Here is a 19786-nt window from a genome sequence, read left to right as displayed (position 1 = left end):
TGATGCAGCCCAGGATACCGTTGGCCTTCTGGGCTGCAAGTGCACACTGCTGGCTCACGTTGTATTTTTCATCTATCATAACCCCCAGGTCTTTCTCTGTAAGGCTGCTCTCAATGAATTTTCTCTCAGTCTTTACACATACTTGAGGTTGCCTTGACCTAAGTATAGGCTTTGCGCTTGGCCTTGTTGAACCTCATTAGGTTCTCGTGTGCCCACTTTTCTAGCTTGTCCAGGTCCCTTTAAGCGGCATCCCTTCCCTCTATTGTGTCAAGTGCACCACTCAGTTTGATGTCATCAGTAAACTTGCTGAAGAACTACATCCCTCTATGTCATTGATAAAGGTGCTTTATCAGTGGGATAGGAGGGAACAGCCTGGTGTACAGTGGGGAAGGCTGCTCGGTGACTCCCAGGTTGGCTTTGCTCATGTGCTGCTCCCAGGTGCCACAACCAGCCCTGAGGTTGGCATCCAGGGTGTGAAAAGCAAATGCATCTTGAAAGAATCATTTTAGGGAAAGGAAATTAACACCGTGGGAAATGTTTGGGCATTTGCTTCATGGAATTATTTATTTCTGGTTCTGCTTCCCTAAATTGAAATTAAGACCCGGTCAATAAGTACATTGTTGATAATGTGTGAAATATCACCACTGGAAGAAGGCAAGAAGTTTTGTGGCAGAGATAGTTAATGATGAAGTCCACTAGTGATTGGTAGGCCTATGAACATTAGAATAATGGGAGTTATCTAGATAGATTTTTTTTTTGCCTTAGCTAACTACTGCAAGAATGAATTGATGATGCACAATCAGGAGATGTCAGAAAAGAAGCATCCACCCTTGAATGGCAAAGCATAATTATTATAGGCACAATTGATAGTGGTTGGTATTTGACTCCTGCAAGTGGCTGCTCAAAGGGTTAGATTGGATTTTTTTGTCACATCTCAGTCTTGATCCACAAATGTCTTCTGTTGAAGTGTTAGCTTCTTTTTTTTTTTTTTCTACCCCTTTCCTGTTCTTTTTTAGCCATTTGACAGTAATTTACTAGCTTACTTAGCTTTTTAGTCAGTTGTCTCCCACTCCGGAAAGCCAGGTTTCTTAAGTGCTTCTATGATGCCAAGTTAATTGCCCGAAAATAAGTGCTTGAAGATGGATCAAGTATTGTCTCATCAGCATTCAGCATCCCTGCCAGAGCATGAGGAGGAAGGAGGAAGCACCAGGACGGTTAGAAGAAGAGATGGAGAACCTAGGCAGGCAGGAGTCATAGCTAAGCACTGTAATGGAGCCATATGAGGGAAGATGGGGAGAATTTGGTAGGGTAAAGCACCTGGCATCGTCCTTTAGGCTCACAGTCGTATGAATTGAGCCTCAGAAAGAGCTGTAAGGCTGACAAGTGAAGCCAAATGCCAGATCAACTTCAATAAAGGCCACTTTGTGCTGGGACTGAAACGTGAGTTGAGTCCTGCTGAAAACTGTGTGCCATGGTGCATGGCAGGCCCTGGCAGCTGTTTGGCTGTGTTTTGGGTGCCTGGCTGTTGAGTCCTGCTCACCGACTTGAGCTGCACTTCCCAGGTCTGGGATCAGAAGGGCTGCTCCCACCCCTCCAGACTTGCCATCACCACGGAGGCTTTGCTTTATCCTCCTTTACTGAACAGAGCCAGGGCCGCTCCCCAGGATTTAACAAATCCTCTACTATTTCAGGGCCCAAGGGTATTGGCAGTACTCTTGATCCCTTGTGCCTCATTCTTCCTCTGATTGCTTACGCTTGGGTGAATTGGACTCCATGTCCCAGGGGATTTGTTGCAGTCCTCTCTTCCTGGGACTCATTCAGCAAATTTACTCTAATTATGCTTATATTTGTGCCAACCTCCTTACCTGACTCCAGTGAGCTGCAATGCCATTTTCGTTCATATTTAATTTGGGAGCACATCCCTGCTCCTGAGAAAGAGCAGGCTTTTATTCCAGCTTGTGCACTGTCAGCGGATTTGTTAACTAAGCTTTATATGTAAAACCTTTAATAAATGGGATGTCAGCGCTTTGAGGAACTTGCCTGACTTTCACATCCCACTGGCAAAGCTTGCAGTCAGAAGCCCAGCAAATCTGATGCAAGCAGGCAAATCTGTGTGTAGCCTATAGTAGTCACTTTGGAGAGCATACATATTATTTTAAAACCTTTTCTGCCTTTCAGCCCTCATCTCCAGATCAGAAATGCTGCAGTCCTTCATTCTGTTGGGCAGCACTGAACGTAAATAATTACAGTAGAAAAGAACTCTGAAAAATTTAAATATTGCTTTAATAAGGACTCTCTGTCTACATTTGTGTCTCTTGTCAGATGTGCAGTCCTTGATTAACGTGTCGGCCTCCCCTTACCATTCAGCTATGAATGTTACCCCACTTACTGCATGCATTTCTGAAAGACCTGTCACCACGGTGTCAGAGCAGCTCTTCCACATCTCATTTGCCAAACAGGTTGGGGCTGGCAATAACCAGAGAGGAATGTAATGAGCCAGAGAGAGCCCAGCATGCCTGAGCACTAGATCCAGCACATAGATTCAGCAGCATCATAGGTGATAAATTCACACGTATACCTTTGTCCGTGCTCATGCAGTAATGTCAGTTCAATAACATTGCTTCAGGACAGTAAGATGTGTTTTACATTTATAATGAATGAGATAATTTGATTATTGTTGCTAGCAGCAAAGAGGTTTAGAGATAGTCCAGCTCTCATCCCCACGAGAAGCTGAAATGATGAAAGAAAACTTTGCAGCGTTCCACGGCACACGTTTGATCCATCAATCACCAAGACAAAGTGTGAACTCCTAAACCATGAAGGTGTGACATCTCCTCAGACTTCTGAGTTTACTGACTTTAAAGCAACAAGTCAATTAGAAAGCCAAACCTGGACTGGGAAGAGAAGAAAAGAAAAAAACACCACTAAAATACTAACCTGACATGCTTAGGTTTGTTTGATAGGCTAACAGACTGCTAATATTTAATTTTAAAAACCTGGATGCTGTCCAAAGCAAACTTATGAATAGCATAAGTCATATTAAAGCAAACTTTCATTAAGCAACAGCTTTCTCATAATTAGTTTCAGCAGAAGGATGCGGTTTCACAAAAACTATGGCATTTCTTTATTTTGGTAACAGAGCTTTCTGCTAAAGGTTATTTCCAGAGGGTTACAGATTGTGTGGTGTGATGAAATAAATGGGGGACTGATAAATCTGGAAGAGAACCTAGAGCTGGAGTTATGCTCCCATTCTGTTCTTGACATCTATTGGACAATGTAAGTTTCCCAGGAGCATTCAGCCTCTCAGTGCAGTTGCTGGGGGGACGTCAAGGGCAAAGTGTGCTGGTTGCAGTCCTTGGAACTGGCACAATATTTATGCTTTTGTCTTTCATTTCATAAACTTCATGAAGTTAATTGCTGATGTGAGGGGGTCTACGTGCACAGAAGTACCCAAAGGGAGTTAGGAGTACAAATTCCCTTGCCCAAACTGTCCTCGTTTCCTTAAATAGAAACACACATCCAAAAATGCAAAACTTATCCCAAAATAATTAGATAGATGTGATGATGTGTAATTAGTGATGATTTTATTATCATTTTAAAGCTTGTTCGCTTTTCCAGTATTTCCAGCATTTGACCTAGTAAGCACTCTGCAATGTCAAGACTCAGGGGAGGTTTTGCTGTGCCTTGGCATGTGTTTATTTTCAAGGACCATGCCGTATAAGCCCTATGATGCATATGTGAAAGGAGTTTGTGTTTCCTGGGTGAGAGGAGTGAGCTGTGTGAGATGAAGGGTGGAGGTGGCCCTCATCGCTGGTCCCGCAGCTGCTCCTTGGAGGCTTGGGAGTTCATGTTCTTAACAACTTCCCCTCCAAGGTCTTCAGATTGGCTCTTAATTGGCAAGCTCATTAGCAGGCTTGCTAAGAGGAGGGAGAGCGAGCCAAATTTGTATTCTGTCAGCACATGCTGTGAGAAGTCAGTAATCAAATAGCTTTTTTACAGTGTCTCCTTCAGCGTCTACTTCTGAAGGCTCAGGTTTGTAGGCCTGCTATAAACCCCAATAAATATAACAACCATTAATAACTGATTGACCAGAGGGATTTATGTAATCGTGGGATTACAGATGCTAATTCCTTTCTCCAGTCATGTTTCTGCATTTTATTGATCGGGGAACTGACTGTAAAAAGGTTTTAAACTAATGGCATGACAGTGCAGGGGTTGAATGCCATATGGATACCAAAACACTGCTTGTGTCGAGTGATGCCTGGACTGGTTTCAGAAACAATTGGAGAGGAGGAAGGTGAGAAATGCACTGTGTTCTGTGTACTACTTCTTCAGGAGCTGCAAATCCAGTGTCTGCCTTGGAGAATGTGGCCGTGTTGAGCTGCAATAAGTTCATCACCATACAGCTTTTGCGTCTAGAAGATGTACTTGGTTGTAAAGATTTATTTTTTCTTTTACTCTTGATACATAGCACCCCATTTCAGCTCATAAAACAGTTAGGCTATTCTCATTTGTTGGTCCTAAATGTTCACTTCATAAAATCACAGGTTGGATTGGGTTGGAATGGTCCTTAAAGCCCAACCAGCTCCAATGCCTTGCCATGGGTGGGTTGTCCCCACCAGCTCATGCTGCCCAGGGCCCTATCCAGCCTGGTCTTGAGTGTCTTCAAGGATGGGGTTTTCACAGCTGCTCTGGGCAGCCTGTGCTCGGGTTTCACCACCTTCTGAGTAAAGAATTTCCTTCTAGTATTTAACCTAAATCTCCCCTCCTTTCATTTATGCCATTTCTTTTTGTCCTATCACTATTGCTGTTTTTCTGTGGAAAAGTTTCTGAGGAAAGTTTATTTTGCTGTGCTCTGGGTATTTCTGCATTACTAAGGTAGAATTACCACAAGTTAGAGTGAATAATGATCCAGAAGACATTGTAAGGTAGCGTTTACTGGGCTGATTTATTAGTATCTGCTAAAGACATGCTACTCAAGGTACAGCAATGAGACAGGGGCAGATGAAAATGTATGTTGGCTCATCTATTCTATTAGCAGGGTGTGAGAAGAGTCTTTAATGAAGTGCCCTTTTTCATCTTGAACTAAACAATGAAGCCGGAAAAACATTGAGCAGAAAGCATCAGACACCAGTGGCCAAAAGTCACTGTTTGTAATGCAAAATGTGCTCCCTATTCCCGTGGTGAGGGACACAGGGGGTACCATGAGCGCGAAGCCTCTGAACGCTGAGCATGCTGGCTTCACTTGAAAGGTAGAAAACTCCAAACCTCAGCAATGAGAATCTCCCATCAGCTCTGCCAGGCATAATTCTTTGTGAAAATGGCTGCTGGTGGAAAAACAGGCAAGATGCAGAGATGGATGCTCTTCATCTGTGTTTCTGAACTGGACGCTTTCCCCAAGCTTAGTTTATCATTAATTAATTTGGGAAAAGCAGCTCTGACGATACTGACATTTACTGTGGATCTGAAGGAAACACAAATAAAATGTAAAAATGAACTTTAATGCCTTTGCTGTCTCAGATTGTGGTTTACGGATCCTAGCTCTTTGTAAAAGGCAGGGATGCTGTTTTCTGCCTCGTCCTTCCAGCCCCATAGCACAGTGAGATAACTGCAGGAATGATTGCCAATGGTAAGAGCTCCAGGAGTGGTAGCCTTGGTCTGTAATTTCGATAGGCTTCATAAAAGCTGGACCTTTCTGGGGTTGCAGTATCTCCACAAGCTCTTTCCATTTCTGCTCCCACCTTCCTCCTGGCCGTGTTGCTTCTCTGCTGGGTCCGCACATGAGCACAGCCAACGGGAGCTGCCTGTCCCCGAAGGCTGTCACATTACTTTCCTTGCAGCTCCACCTCCTACTGCCCTCCTGGGGCTTAGCTGGTATTAAAAGTAACAGCCCAACTTGGTGTCTCTTAATTATCTTCTTCTTCTTTTAATTTACCAGCAGCTCAGAACTGAATGTTACGACTTAAATGTTCTATCTGGGCTCTCTTTCAGGGGACAGCATGAATGAGCAGCAGACGCTGGATTAATGCCTTGTCCTAATCTCCTTTTATTTGCAAATATCCAGTTCCTTGCAGATGGCTCTGAACAACAAAAAGCATACACGGCCGGCCTCTGGGGAAAATTAGGTTGTTTGTGGCCACTATTGCCTGCTTTATAATCCATGCTGGTACTTCTTTTGTCACCAGAGCAAGGGTTCCATGGCAGTCTGAAGGCACAGCACTGTGAGATGGGTGAAGTAGCATGGGGGTCCCTGTGAATCGGCCCTGAAGTGCACTGATGGAAAGGAAAGGACTTCACTTAAAGAACACAAGAATGTTGTTTTTATTGCCCTTTCACAAGTGACTACCAGATGAGGGGACCAGGACAATCAGCTCATGTGACAGTGAGTTGCATGTGAGTGTCTCCTTGTGGCATGAGATGCCTTTCTGGGGCAGTAGGCTGATTCTGGAGCTGATTTCAGGCTAGGTTGTCAGTTTTCCATCTCAATGGCTGTCAACAAGCTTAGGTAATTCACAGCCCGGCAATTCTCATTCCTGACTTTGTCCTCAGCTCATCAGAGCGTGATATGAGAAATAAGATTTGATGTGATGAATTGCGAGCAGGGCTGGGCGGTAACTACTCTTGCAAAAGGTGTGTGTGTGTGGGAAGCTGTTTATCAGAAAATAATTAATCATGAAAATCAAATGATTAAATTAATCTCTGTGGTCTGGCTGTGTCCCAGACCATCAACAGAAAAATACTAGAAGCTTCCAATAAAGAATGGGTTTTGTAGCAGAAGAGATGAGCTGCAGGTGCTACATGTGAGCAGAAGTACTGGGTGGTAGTGTTAAAATTTGTCACTGCTGCCTACAAGACAGGAAGATCTCAGTATAAATATCAATGCCACATCCTTAGCCCAAACCAAAGCACTTTTAACTAAAGAAACAATAAGTTGGAGAGGATACTTAGCCATCAAAGATGCATCTCCATGGTAATTGAGCCAGCTTCCTACATACCGTCTAGGTGATCTAGGAGCCCGGAGCAGCAAGCTACAATGCCTGCTGACGATTCAGGGGAGACCTTTGGTGTTAGTGAAGCCCTTCAGACCTTCAGTTTGCAGCCCCATGCTGGTCAGGGCCAGTAGCTCCACCAGAAATGTTTGAAATTTAGGCTTTTCAATCATGTGAGTGCCTTTAAAGGTAGAATTAGTTAAAAAAAAAAAAAAAAAAAAAAAAAAAAAAAAAAACTCGTCCGTGTAGCAGCTAAAATTGTTCTGGAAGTCCACGAAGTACAAAATGCTAGTACTGTAACTATAGTTATAATGGCAGCACAAGACCTAGTTTTGACCAGGCTTGCTGTAATACCAGCAGCAGCGAAGCCATGATGGGACAGGCTCTCTTGTCACTCCTTCTGGCCCTTGAATCAGGTATGTTGACATAGGTTGATCACACTTTTGGCAGAAATACGAATGTGTCCTGAGGCTTCCGCATTTTTGGAGGTTTGCAATTTATTTTAAGCCTTGAAATTGAAACAAGTTGCGTGCATCTTTTTCCCCCTTTACAAATTGACAAAATTATTTCAATCTATGTGCCCAATTCTAAATTCTATGTGGATGTTTCACTAAGAACAGCTGGTGGCAGGATCGAGTCTGACTCTAGACAGGAAATGGCTTTCTTCTAAAGAAGTGCTTTTAGTTTAGCCTTTGCTCTGTTTTCTCCTTTGTCATTTTTGTTCAGTAATTGTGCTGAGCAGAACAAAGGGTTTTTGGGTGCAGTTTCTAGGAGGGAAGTCAGCCATATGCACTCCTATACACGTGTCCTTAAGCTAGCTTATCTGGTCTGAGTCATCTGTGTGCCTAGTGCATGTTTTTGTCTAAGCTGGGACCATTGACTTTTAGGGCAGGAAGAATGTTTTGTTAAATAATAAAAAAATGAATTGAGCTGAGCTTTTTCCAGATGGCCATTAGGAGATGTCCAGGGTTCATGTCACAGTACTTTGTTCTGTCCTAACTGCTTCCTCATGCTGCTGCTTTCCAGTACTCTCATCTTTTTGTGGCAGACTGTTTGCAGGTGTTTGTGGCCAGGTGAAGCAACTGGAGGATCTGCCTGGAAGAAATCCATGGGGTTTTTTTGTTTGTTTTTAGTGTTTAGTACTGGCCAGTGTGCAGGAAAAGTGCCTTGGCACTGATTTTTCAGGACAAGCTGCTGGCGTCTGATCAGACCAATGCCGTTAAACCCGTGGTTTGGTACAGTGGGTCAAGGCAGTGCTGCCTGGTCTGAGCATAATGCTGTCTTCAAAGCACATGGAGGAGGATTAAACAGTTTTCCAGCAACCTGCTGCCATCTGTGCGAACCGTCTCCTAAAATGTGCTGGTGAATGCCTGTAGGCAGAGCCACAAGCCTGGATGTGTTTGCAAACCGCTCTGTTAGTCACCGGGCCTTCCTGCCCAGGGGAAAGGCAAAGATGGAGCATGCAGACGCAGGGCTCTTGGAAGCTGGTGGGGATCAAGGCAACTAGTGGCAGGGGATTCTGATGCCTCCCGTAGCCCGGATGGTATTGAGCAGAGATGGGTCATCTTGCAGCTGCATGGTGATTGTGTTGTGATTAAAGGACCTCTGTAGAGATGAGAGGCTGTTATTCCTGCAATTTCTCTCGGAGCCAGGTCTTGCCAATTCTGCTTGCTCACAGCAGGTTGGTTTTATGAACCCCCTGTGTTTTGAGGAGAGCTTTTGTATGCTAAGCCTTGCTCAAGGCAAACATTGGTGGAATAATCTGTTCTTATTACCACAAGTGTTATATTAAAACTCTGTAATTAAAGGGGGGAGGAGGGATTCTCAAAGCATTCTTCATATCGCTATCATTCTTAACTAATGTGTCTTTTTGAGAGAAGCCTTCAAGCTGAAGTGTGTATCTCCACAGAAGGAAAAAGAAGTACTGATTCTGACACGAGCTCCATTCTTCCTTGTGGCCCATGAGATAGCAGCATATGACATGACATTTAACATCAGCCTGTTCTAAAGGCTTCCTGATAGTTGTGAAGGATTCCTTTGTTCGGACCAGTCACTTTTCACAGCACTTCTGAAAAACTTAGAAGGGGAGGATTGAGAACAAGAAATATTCTCTTTGTATGGAAAACATCACATTGAGATGTTGGTTTGGCATTTGTCTTTCTTCAAAGATATGTAGGTTTGGCTGCTGCCTTAGAGAGTTTAAAGCGATCCAAGCATTGCTTTTTCTCTCTTCTTTGCTAGAAATTGGTGGATTCATTACGATGAATTCGTGGCTGCTATACTGCCATGATTGAAATGAGATGGGAATGTGAAGAACCCTGTCCTGAAAAATGATTCTTATGCAAAGGGTGGGCCTGGTCATTATAACTTATTTGGTATCTTTCTCTCAGATGTCACTTGTTTTATATGGAAACTGTGGAATTTTGTGATTGAGTGTCGTGCTGCCTACTTGAATTTATACCACTCAGGGCAGTGGGGCTGTGAGCCAGGACTGACATCTTCATTCTGCTGAAATTACTCCACAATAACATTTTGATTTGCATCTGGAAGCCCAAACAGAAAAAAAAAAAAAAATGAATTCTTGCCTGGTGGACCATGCTCCTGCTTATCACTAAGCAAGGCAAGAGAAGAGGAATGTTTTGTTTTCACTGAAGAAGACTTGAAGAGAAAGCTTGGAGTTTGCTTGCTGGTCCTGGTCTGCACACTGTCTCTCTTCTCCTGGGGCATGCTGAATTGCTGCTCTGAATACTTGGAGAGGGCGTCAGGCCTTAGGCTAAGGCTGAGCAAAATCATCCATTTACTTCTGGCTTTGAGTTGAAGTCGTAAATACTTCTCTGGCACCGTGAGAGAAAACGAGGGGTTATCCCGACTCGCAGCCTTTGCTGAGGTTGTGCTGACACTGCCATGAACTTTGCTGGAGGCTTGGGCTGAGTTTCAGATTTGTGGCGAAACCTGAATGCAGGTCAGTGTAGGGCTGCCACAGAGATGGTAACAAAACCTCACTCAGTGCTATTTATATTCTTTTAATTTGTATTCTGGCCTGCTGAGCTCTCCAGGGGGCTGAAATAATGGTGACCGTAACTCAGCCCCCACGAATGAATCAGTTCCAACTAGGGTCGCTCTCTTTCATACCTATTGAGTCCAAATTAAATGATACCGTTGACCTGTCTTTCCCCCTCTCAGAGGGACCTTAGAACATGGCACAAACACAGCCAATTCTTTAGCAGCCCTACCAATGCAAGTAGGAAGAAATCTGTGTAGCTGTGCTTCCCCCTGGAAGGTTCCCAAAATCAGGAGTCCAGCAGCATCTACCTGCCTTTCTTGCTTCACTTGCTGGGTTTGTTTTTTTTTAGTTGATAAGATCTTGGCAATACATATGTTGTGTGGCTTAAAAACAAAGCAGAAATACTGTTAGGCAACCTGAACAAGCAGTCAAGCAAATGAAGGATGCTTATAGAATATGGGGATCTGTAATCTTCTGGGTTTCTTGGAGGCCGGCAATTTCCTCTGTTACTTGCAACAAGTCCCTGAACTTTTCCCATGTTTTCATCTACAAAACCATTGTGTGCCTTGCTGGAGTGTTTCATAATACATAATTAATGGATAGGTATTTGCTTGACATTTTGGGTTTAGCTATTACAGGTTTGTACTACTGGAATAGACCATTAGACTATCCATTTCTAACCTTTGACATGTCAGAAGTGAGATTTTTTTTTCAAGGTACTCCTCTCTAGGTCCCTGTAGCCAGAATTTTAGTGGGTGTTAAGTAGTGCTGTTATTCATACTCTTGCTTGTACTCAAGAACATGCTATTAGATCTCTGGGCAAAGCTGGGTCTGGCCTCCTTTTCTGCTTACCTTTTACCTTCTACTTTTGGAAGCCTTATGTCAGTATAGACAGTGTCAGGCTCTCGCTTCTCTGGCCATTAGACTTGAACTTTCTCACAAGTAAACTCAATACAGCAGTATTTTATTGTTTTTTATCATTGTTTTCCCTTTGCTCTTTATCTGTGGTGTCACTCCAGCAATGCTTTATTTGAGGTGCTTTGTCCTAGAGTTGCTTCAGGGTACTTCTGGTTATAGGTACTTACAGAAAATGCAGAATTTTGGGTGTGTGGGATGTAGGGCAGCAGTACCTGCCCACTTTGAGTATATATTTTCTCTCCAGATGACTTGTAAATGTGATAATATTCTGATTTTAGAATAAAGCAAAAGATGGGTAAGGTGCTGCTACTTAGAACTCTGCTTACTTTTGCATTGTGACTCTACAGTATTTTTGTAAGTTTTTTTAGTGTCACCAATATACACTTAGGCAGCAGCTGACTGATTGCCAGATATGTGAATGCTGTCTGCTTCTCATCTAAGGAACAAAATAAGCACAAGGTGGGGGAGGTAGTAGTATTGCAGAGCAGAGAAGAAGCTGATCTTGGATTTGGCAACACTCGTGTCGAGTGCAATTCTTGATATAAGATGTGCTTCCTCATGAAGGCTGTACCCACAGCTAAATACCTCATTCATGAGCAGATGACTGTGAGAAACTCTGTGCTGGCATTTCATGGTCCAGGGGCACACATCTGCTGCTGTCCTGCAGTAAATATGAAAAAATTTGAGATAGCTTCCTCTCCTGTGAGAGCTACCTCACACTTGCCTTGGAATTAAGTGTGCATGCTAGTTTACTATGGAAAGTGAGCTATGAGAACTTGTTTCAGAGCATAATATTTAGGATGGTGCGTCGCTAAAACTGGGTATATAGGTGTGTTGCTTTCACTGGCAGAACTGTCCCTTTGCTTGCAAGACATTTATAGTGTTACTTTGGCCCAATTCCCACAATCTTCCTTTAATTGTGGTAGAAGCAATTGGTTCTCTGGGAAATAGGATTTTTTATCGTTTAAATTTATTATTTTAATTGGAAAAAACAGTGATGGCCAAGATAAGTTAATGTTTCGTATTTTCAGCTAGGCATCAATCTCCTGCTTGTTCGTATCCATCAGTACTTCTGTATTGTTGCAGGGTGGTTTGGATGAGGCCATAACACAGCATTCAGAAATGATGAAAGAATGTCTGCTCAGGCTAAATCCTCACCTGTCTATGCAGTTTTATGTTACTTTGTTGTATGCGATGTTTTGCCTTTGAGTATGGTTTAATGAGCTGCTTCTTATGAGCTCGGGGTTCCTCTACCTTTGTTATGGAAGCACAGGGGCTCCCTTTGTCATGCTCTCAGAAGAGAGGACCTCAGGTGGGGAAAGGGAGCTGTGCTTTGTCTTCTGTCAGCACAGCCTGGTGAGAATGACTGTTCAGAACTGTCTCTTCGAGCAGTTTCGTTGGGAAATTTTCTGTATTTGGTGTACTTTGTAAAGCCTCAGCTCCTTCAGTCCTGTTATTGCAGCAGAATTGTAGCTTCAAGTTTGATCTCTGAACTGTAGAAAGAACCCAAAAAGATCAGGTAGCTCTCTGGTAAGGCAGAGTGAGATTTTCTCCCCCCCCCCCCCCCACCATGGCTGAAAAGCCTAAAAGGTAAAATAATCCAATCAGTCTTTAAGGTACTTGTATGTATGTGTATTTTTTCCCCCTTTAAAAATTAATTTACAATTTTCAAGGCAAAGCAATGCCTGAGAACAATTCATATCTTTTAATTTTCTTTATCTGATTGTTGGTTTTTTTTGTTTGTTTGTTTGTTTGTTTGTTTTCTTATTTTGGCCCAGTTTCCAGTTTCCTGAACCTTATCTAGTCCTTTAATACTGCAAATGCTTTCTGTTCCTGTCCTGTGCTTGTGCTGATTTCTCCGTGCTGATTTGCTCTCAAATCAGTCAATGGAGGCTTTGCAGCAGGTGAAAAAACAAGAGGCAACTCGTGAAATTGGGTCTTGTGCTTGTTATGCAATTGTTGCTGCCTAGATGCTATATGGTTCTTTTAAACTTATGCTATAGGAAATAGGAGCTTTAAAAAATTGTGTGCATACAAGCATATTACTGTCGGTCAGTAAACTCCAGGGAGAAGAGTTTCATCATCTGCTGCCTGAGAATTTAAAGCCAACAAATCTGTCTCCTGCAGAGATAAAGCCCTTGTGAACAGTTAATTATCAAAGCTTCTGTTCTGCTCTTAAGTTCTTTCCTTTGGAGAAGCACCTATTAAAAAAACCCTCTGTTGTCAAGGTCCTTGGGAAGATCCTTGCTTGTTTTTGGGCTGTGTGGGCTGGCGGTCAGAGGAGTGGGCAGGGTGTGACCTGTGTGTGTGGATTGCCCAGCACTTCGCTCGTTAAGGTGAGGTCTGCAGGAGGTGATGTCTTATTTCCTACTTGCTAGCACAGCAGTGCTAAACCACAAGCATCACAATGTGGGGCAAAGGGACGGCAGTGTTGGCTTAGCCATTACATCTGCCTCCTTGCTGGTGGCTGAGCTTTGCGTTCTGGGAGGTAAAAGCATGGCCTTTTGCTCAAGAAGGAAAGAATGTTCGTGTGCTTGACCTGCATTGCAGTGGTGCTTGGCACTTCAATTTCTGCTAATGCTCTGATGCATATTTTCAGAGCAGCTGTGAATGAGGGACAGTGACTGACCTGAATTTTGGTGGAAAAAACAGGCAGGCAGTCTCATCAAGTGCCAGAAGAAATAGATGATAGACTGACAAATAATGTTATATCAAGAGAACTGCACAGCTCTTCATCTCTGAACAGCTAGCATGGTTTCCAGCCATTTCCCCCTTCCCATTGTAAAAGATAAACTCTTTCAAGGAGGAGCATAACCATTTTTTGTGTTGAGGAAAGTGCCAGGATACAATGGTACTTAAAGAAAGAGTGGATACCTCATTCTATTTTCTTCCTTTAAAAAAAAAAAAATAAAAAAATTCCCCTGGCTTAATGAAGACTGCTCTGTATAGAGGCATCCTTTTTATTGCATGCTCTCCTACAGACAGGCTTGGACAGGGTAAAATTGTATAACCTTTTACCTGAAACTGGGTGAAGATTAAGATAGTCATGCTATGCAGGAGCAGCATAGATGATGGTAGCAAACTTGAGGGAAATGCCTCCAACTCCCATACCTTTTTCTTTATTACTTCATCACCTGTTTACTGAGATATCTGTTGCAAGCAGTGTTGTGAGTTTCTTTCCAAAATGTGACTTCTTAGTAGGAAGTAATAGTTACCTGCTGCCTTGTTTCTGACTGAGCACCTGTGATTTCACCATCACAATCCATTCAGTGCTCAGGTGAAGGTGATGCCTAGGTGGCCTCTTCTTAGCTTCTTACCAGTTGGAATTGGATGAAACTAATTCATTGCGCATCTCTGCTCTTCCAAACAGCTTGAGAAGTTTGGCACTTTGTGCTCATCTGTGAGCTGACTTTTCACTCGAGCTTCCTTTGTCACATGAGACTGCAGACTTGTATGGCCAATGGCTACTGCTCTGCAGGAAATGTTGCTTAAGGGGCTCAAACTCCAAAAGCAGATGTACTGTTGAAAGAGGGTTTCAAAATGAGCAAGTCTTCCAATTTTGCTTTTTATATCCAAGTACCACATGGGCATTTAATGCCCTCCCTAGTCCACAGGAAATGAACTCCAGGTTGAGTCAAAGGATGTCTCATGAAAGATGTCTGTGAAACGCTGCTGGAAAGTGAACAGCTTTTGTGGTGGGTTTTGTCATCTTGTTATAAGCATGCACATCCAAGTCTCTTTTTCAAGAAGAGTGTTTTTTGTTTGTTTGTTTGTTCCAGTGCTCCAAACTTTCTCTTCTCTGCCTTCAGAGAAGGAAACTTATCTTTGGTGTAGCAACGCTTTTATGCTGGTATAGCTTTGCATCCCAATGAATCCAACCTGGCCAGTGTTGTACATGGTCATGTGAACCTCTAGACAGCCTGCCCAGCTATAGTGAGGGTTCCCATTTGCCTTCTTTTCTGCTGCTGTCAACTCTTCATTGTTTTCTGCATTTGTAGGCTTAGCTTAATGTGTTTGGTGTTGCAGGCCAAGAAATGTGCCTTTTAATCAGGCTGCAAATCATTGGTACTTTTTGAGAACTGTATAATAGTGATTTGCTGTCAACCTTTCGAAGCTGCAGAGGAAGTTAAAATAAATTCTTACCAGAACAAAGAGTGATCACCTTTTGATGAATAAACTCGCAGGCAGTTAACATAGTAACTATAATGTCTCCAGACATCTGTCCTCTTCCTTTTGCCAGCTCTCCATATGGCGTGCAGTTTGTAGGCTGAGAGCAAAAAGGAAGTCCCCCAGGAAATGTGTTGCTGGTTTTGTGGGATCATTCCCTACCCAGCCACCACCATGATCAAACCCTGATTTTGACCCCTTACATACATGAGGAGGGGATAGAAATACTGAGGGTCGTTTGTGCCCAGAAGGCACCTACAGCATCCACAACTCTGCAGAAGGTAAAACTGCTCATGAGCTAAATCTTGTTGTAAAGAGGATTTTACCACCCATGGAGAAGGGGACAGTGTGTTCTGGGGGACTGCTAGGATCATCTGGGTGCAGAGAGAGCTGTTGTCATGCTAAATAACCATGGGGTTATTTAGCAATGTATTTTCCTTGTAGTTCTGAGCTTAGGCAGCCAGGTAGTCCAAGGACTGATAGACTGTACCTTGAATCCACTGCATTTTCAGGAAAGAAAGGGAAGAAAAAAATAATAATAATAAAAAATTCTTAAAATGGTTTTTACTTTAAATTCACATTTTCTTGGTACACAGCAGTAATGATGTTTAAAAATTTAGAACTAGCTTGAAAAGACCATAGTGGATAGGTTGGAGTGGAGGGAGGAGAGAAATATGTATTTAAAAAAAAAAAAAAAGTTTGCTTATTTATTTTTTTATTTTAAACCATTAATATAGAAGAGATCTTGTTTTTGATGTGCTCCTCTTGCTTGGATGACTTTTGTCCATGAATTCCTTGGGGGTGATGTCAGAAACTAGTCAGAACATCCAAGTTACCCACTTGCTATTGCAACAAATCTGTAAGTTTTTATGACTGGTTGTTCTCTTTCATTTCCTTAGATCGTGAGCAGCACAGAAAGTGCCAGCTCCCTCTCATCCCCTCTGTTAACAATGTAGTTAAGAACATTGAACTTTCCACTTTGTAGAAATAATGTCTGATAAATGGTTCCAGGATAACCTGGTCACAAGGATTTTGTGAGCTCTTGGGGATTAGGGGCTGGGATTTAAACATCTGCTGCTTTGTGGGTTGGCTTCATCACCCTCTTGTGGCAATGAATTCCCTGGCTTAGGTGGGATGAGGGGAATTTCTTCGGGCCATTTTGATGTGCTGCTTTTTAATGTTACTGCATGACTCTTGATCCCGTTATATTTTAGCAAGGTGAGCAGCAGAGCCTGGGCTGCTTGAATCACTCTGTTGTAACAATGTTTCTTCAACATTGCTTTGAAAGTGGTGTGTGCCTTAAGCGGTGTGCTTCCATCATACACAGAATATATGCACACAGAGTATCTGTGGTTGGCACTGCTTTGTCATGCCTGAATTACTGGTTTCCTTTGCGCCGCTGGGAGTTGCACAAAATATTGCAGTTATGCTGCTTTTCATAAAACCAGTAAGGCTTCTTTCTCCCTAGCTTGTAGCACGCATCCCCTTTTGAGGCTGTAAAACTGCTTGTTAAATTAGTGCCAACTAGTAACTAAAGGGGTGGTGGAGATTTAGTAGGCAACTCTGTTTGTGGCCCTAAACAATGTGTTGGTTATATACTTACTTTTACAGTTTGAAAAGAAAGTATTTACCTGCTGGTGAGGAAATTAAAGCACTAGGGATAATAGGGGGAAGTAGGGAATCATGGGAGTAGAAACAGGGGAGAGAAAGTGGAAATGAATGGCTTCTGGCTGTGTTGTAACTATACTTTATGACCAAACTTTGTGTTCCCAAATGTTGGAAGTCCTTTCATATGTCAGTGAATAGGTCAGCATTATTACAGTTCAGAATCCAAAAGATTGCTTTATTCTACTTATGTGTGGGGAGGGAATAGTATTTGAATCATGAGATTTCAAGTACAGCTCATTAGTGCAGAGAGGGGATAAAATAAATTGGGGGAGCCATTAACAACAATGATTAAAATTTATCATAGTGGTACTATAATTGGTACCTCGGCTGAGGGAGAAGTGAAGTACTCCAAGCTAGTTGTATTAAGTGTTCATTTCTGAGAGGCTGACAAAGATTTATGGCTTCTTTTCTATCAGTCTCATTTAGTCTTTGTAGCACTACATCTTTTACTGATGCACATAAGAAACAGTTACTGTTAATGGCCAGACCATTTCTGTAAAGGATATGTTTAAAATTTGATTATTGTGGAGGAGAGAGGGGCAGGGAAATGTTATAGATCTTAGGCTACCTTGTGCAAACGATTAATTGTTTTTAGAGGACTTTTGTTGCCGCCAGCTCATTACTTATGTTTTCTTTATTTGGTGAATGGTGGCAACCAAGTTCTTGCCACACTTTTTGGCTTGCTGGGCCACTTTATGGTCCCCTGATGGCTTCAAGATACTCAACTGTAGATGATGAATCTTCCCCAAACCATTATTCCTCTTTGCTTATGCACACAGACACGACTAGCCTAAGAGCCATGTTGTCAATTGAACAGCCTCTTGGTATACCAGATAACTCCTGAAGCGAGATCTGAAAGAAACATTGCAGTGACTGAGTCTCCTCTCCTGGGTGGCTGGGGCCCCCCAGCAGCCCTTATTTTTACTGAGGGACATCAGTGGAGATGAGTGTTAAGAGCGTGAGCGTGGACTGAGGAAGAGGAGAAGGGTGGGGCATAGGGCCTCAGGGCCTCCTGCATCACAGCAGACTGTCCCCACATCAGAGCAGCTCAGTGCCACCACAGGGCCGTTTTGGGGCTGTGGTCACCAGGGCTCACAGCAGGCTCTAGAGGCAGCTCTGTGAGAGGCACAGAGCTCTGGGTCCGAGGGATTGCTATGAGGTGTGAGAAGGAGGGGAGTTGTTCAGCGGCCACCAAAGTGGAGCCTGAGGTTTGCTTTCAGCCCTGGGAACTCTGTCAGGGATGCCTGGGGGAGCTGTGGGGCATAGGCCTTGTGGTAGTCAGCCCCACATAGGAGGCTTCAGTGCAGGCATACCACCTGGTGCTAGAAGAGCTGCACAGAGTGAGGCTGAGTACTCCAATGTGGTGCAGGCCTTTCCCTGATAAGGGGAGGGAGCAGTGCTGGCAGTGACAGCCATGGTGGCTGGGCAGCATCCTCCCTGAGAAAGTAGCTTAGAAGGTGCACAGGACCCATGCAGCTGCTTTTTATCTTCACTGCTGACTTCAAAACACACTCCAACCTCTGACTTGTTGAAGAAATCCCTTTGGAGGCTGTTGATACCTTGTTGAAGGCTCTCCTCCTCACACAGCCCTCTTAGAGATATGACCTGATATAGGAAAGCAGTGGTAAGTAGCCCCTCGTGTACCAGCCTTACATTTAATTTTTGTTACCATTATTTTAATTTAAACAACTATAATAAAAATCTTAGCTGTATGCAACTTGCATGTATTTTTTGAGAAGCAGAAGTATGCTTTATCTGTCAGTACATGCTGCGACTGTGGTCTTTGAACTTGTAATCTCCTTAAACATCTCTTGACCTTCGTAGCTGTCTAGCTGGTATTTATTGTTTCAGCGATGTGTTTATCCCAGAGCTCTTTTCTAATCGTGCCCTGATTTTCACCCTGGAACAGGGGGGAGCAGCACAGAGGAGGTGAGGGACAGGAAGGTAAGGGCATCTCCATGTCTTTCACCTGGGTGGGAAGAAAGACGTGGATGTGCAAGCTCCCAGCCAAGTCTTTCTGGTGGTTGATGTGCTTTTCTCTCCATAGATGTATATTGAAAAAGCCCATGCATTACTTTTACCCATTTTTGTCCCCACAGAGCAATGTGTACAGCTTTGGTCATCTGTCTTTCCTGAGTGGGTCTTATGGTGACATTGAGCTAAGGCGTATCAGTTTTTGACCTAACCTTTTCTCTATTTAACAGTAAAAACATGTTCTGGAGAGATCTGGGAATAAATTTTTTCAGAGACATGTAAATATCCATTAGCAACTAGTACAATAGTTAACCATAATTCATCAGGCTGCACCCTAATTACTACTGTTTGAAGATCTAGTGATGCCTTTATTTAAATATTAAGCTGTGTTGTGCATTTGCTTTGTCCACACTCTTACAGTCTCAGCGTTTGTCAGTCAGCTGTAGTGTGTCATGAACCAATCCAAGCAGCTATTCTAAGCTATCTGAGATTGTCATAACTAAGTGTTCAGCCTGATAAATCTGCAGCTGAATCGTTAAAAAATAAATGTTAAAAACCCCATAACATTTTTGCTCTCAGTGTAAGGCATTCTGACAAATGTATAAAGTAGAACATACTGCCAAGGATTTTGTAATTATCTAAGTGCAACTTCAGTTTTTTTGGAAGTATTAATTAGAGGTTTTAGTGTCTTGTTTTCCATTTTGTAAAGTGATAGAGATATTTCAAACTGCGAAGAAAATAATGTGGAAGTATACCTCTACAGAATCGATAGGTTCATATCACTGTTCTTTGGTTAGTGGCTTACCAGTATTGGCCCTGAACAGTATTGATTTGTTTTTTACACTATCACTACAAAATAGCTTTGCTTTGTATCACAGAGATAAAAGTTGCATGTTTCCAGTTTGCAGTGATTTTCATACAGACTCCCCTTGGAATTGTCAGTCTCATGGATGGAATTATTGGTTTTGTGAAGATGAGCTCTCACTTTGTTGGTTATCCTTGCAGTCATTTCATTTCTGTCTCTGATAAGCACACTGCAGTGTTTCTGGTATTCCTATTTCAGGTG

General features: G+C 42.9%; 1 protein-coding gene across 11 annotated transcripts in view; it reads left to right on the top strand.

Moving 5' to 3' along the window:
• Positions 1-19786, top strand: part of ADGRL3 (adhesion G protein-coupled receptor L3) — a 488842-nt gene that overhangs the window by 143995 nt on the left and 325061 nt on the right. The gene's annotated exons all lie outside the window — the stretch shown is intronic.

The sequence above is a fragment of the Tympanuchus pallidicinctus genome, unplaced genomic scaffold (genome assembly GCF_026119805.1).
Source record: "Tympanuchus pallidicinctus isolate F22 unplaced genomic scaffold, pur_lepc_1.0 scaffold2, whole genome shotgun sequence".
NCBI classification, from domain to species: domain Eukaryota; kingdom Metazoa; phylum Chordata; class Aves; order Galliformes; family Phasianidae; genus Tympanuchus; species Tympanuchus pallidicinctus.
Note: the sequence above shows the minus strand (reverse complement) of the source record. Positions and strands in the feature narration are given on the sequence as shown.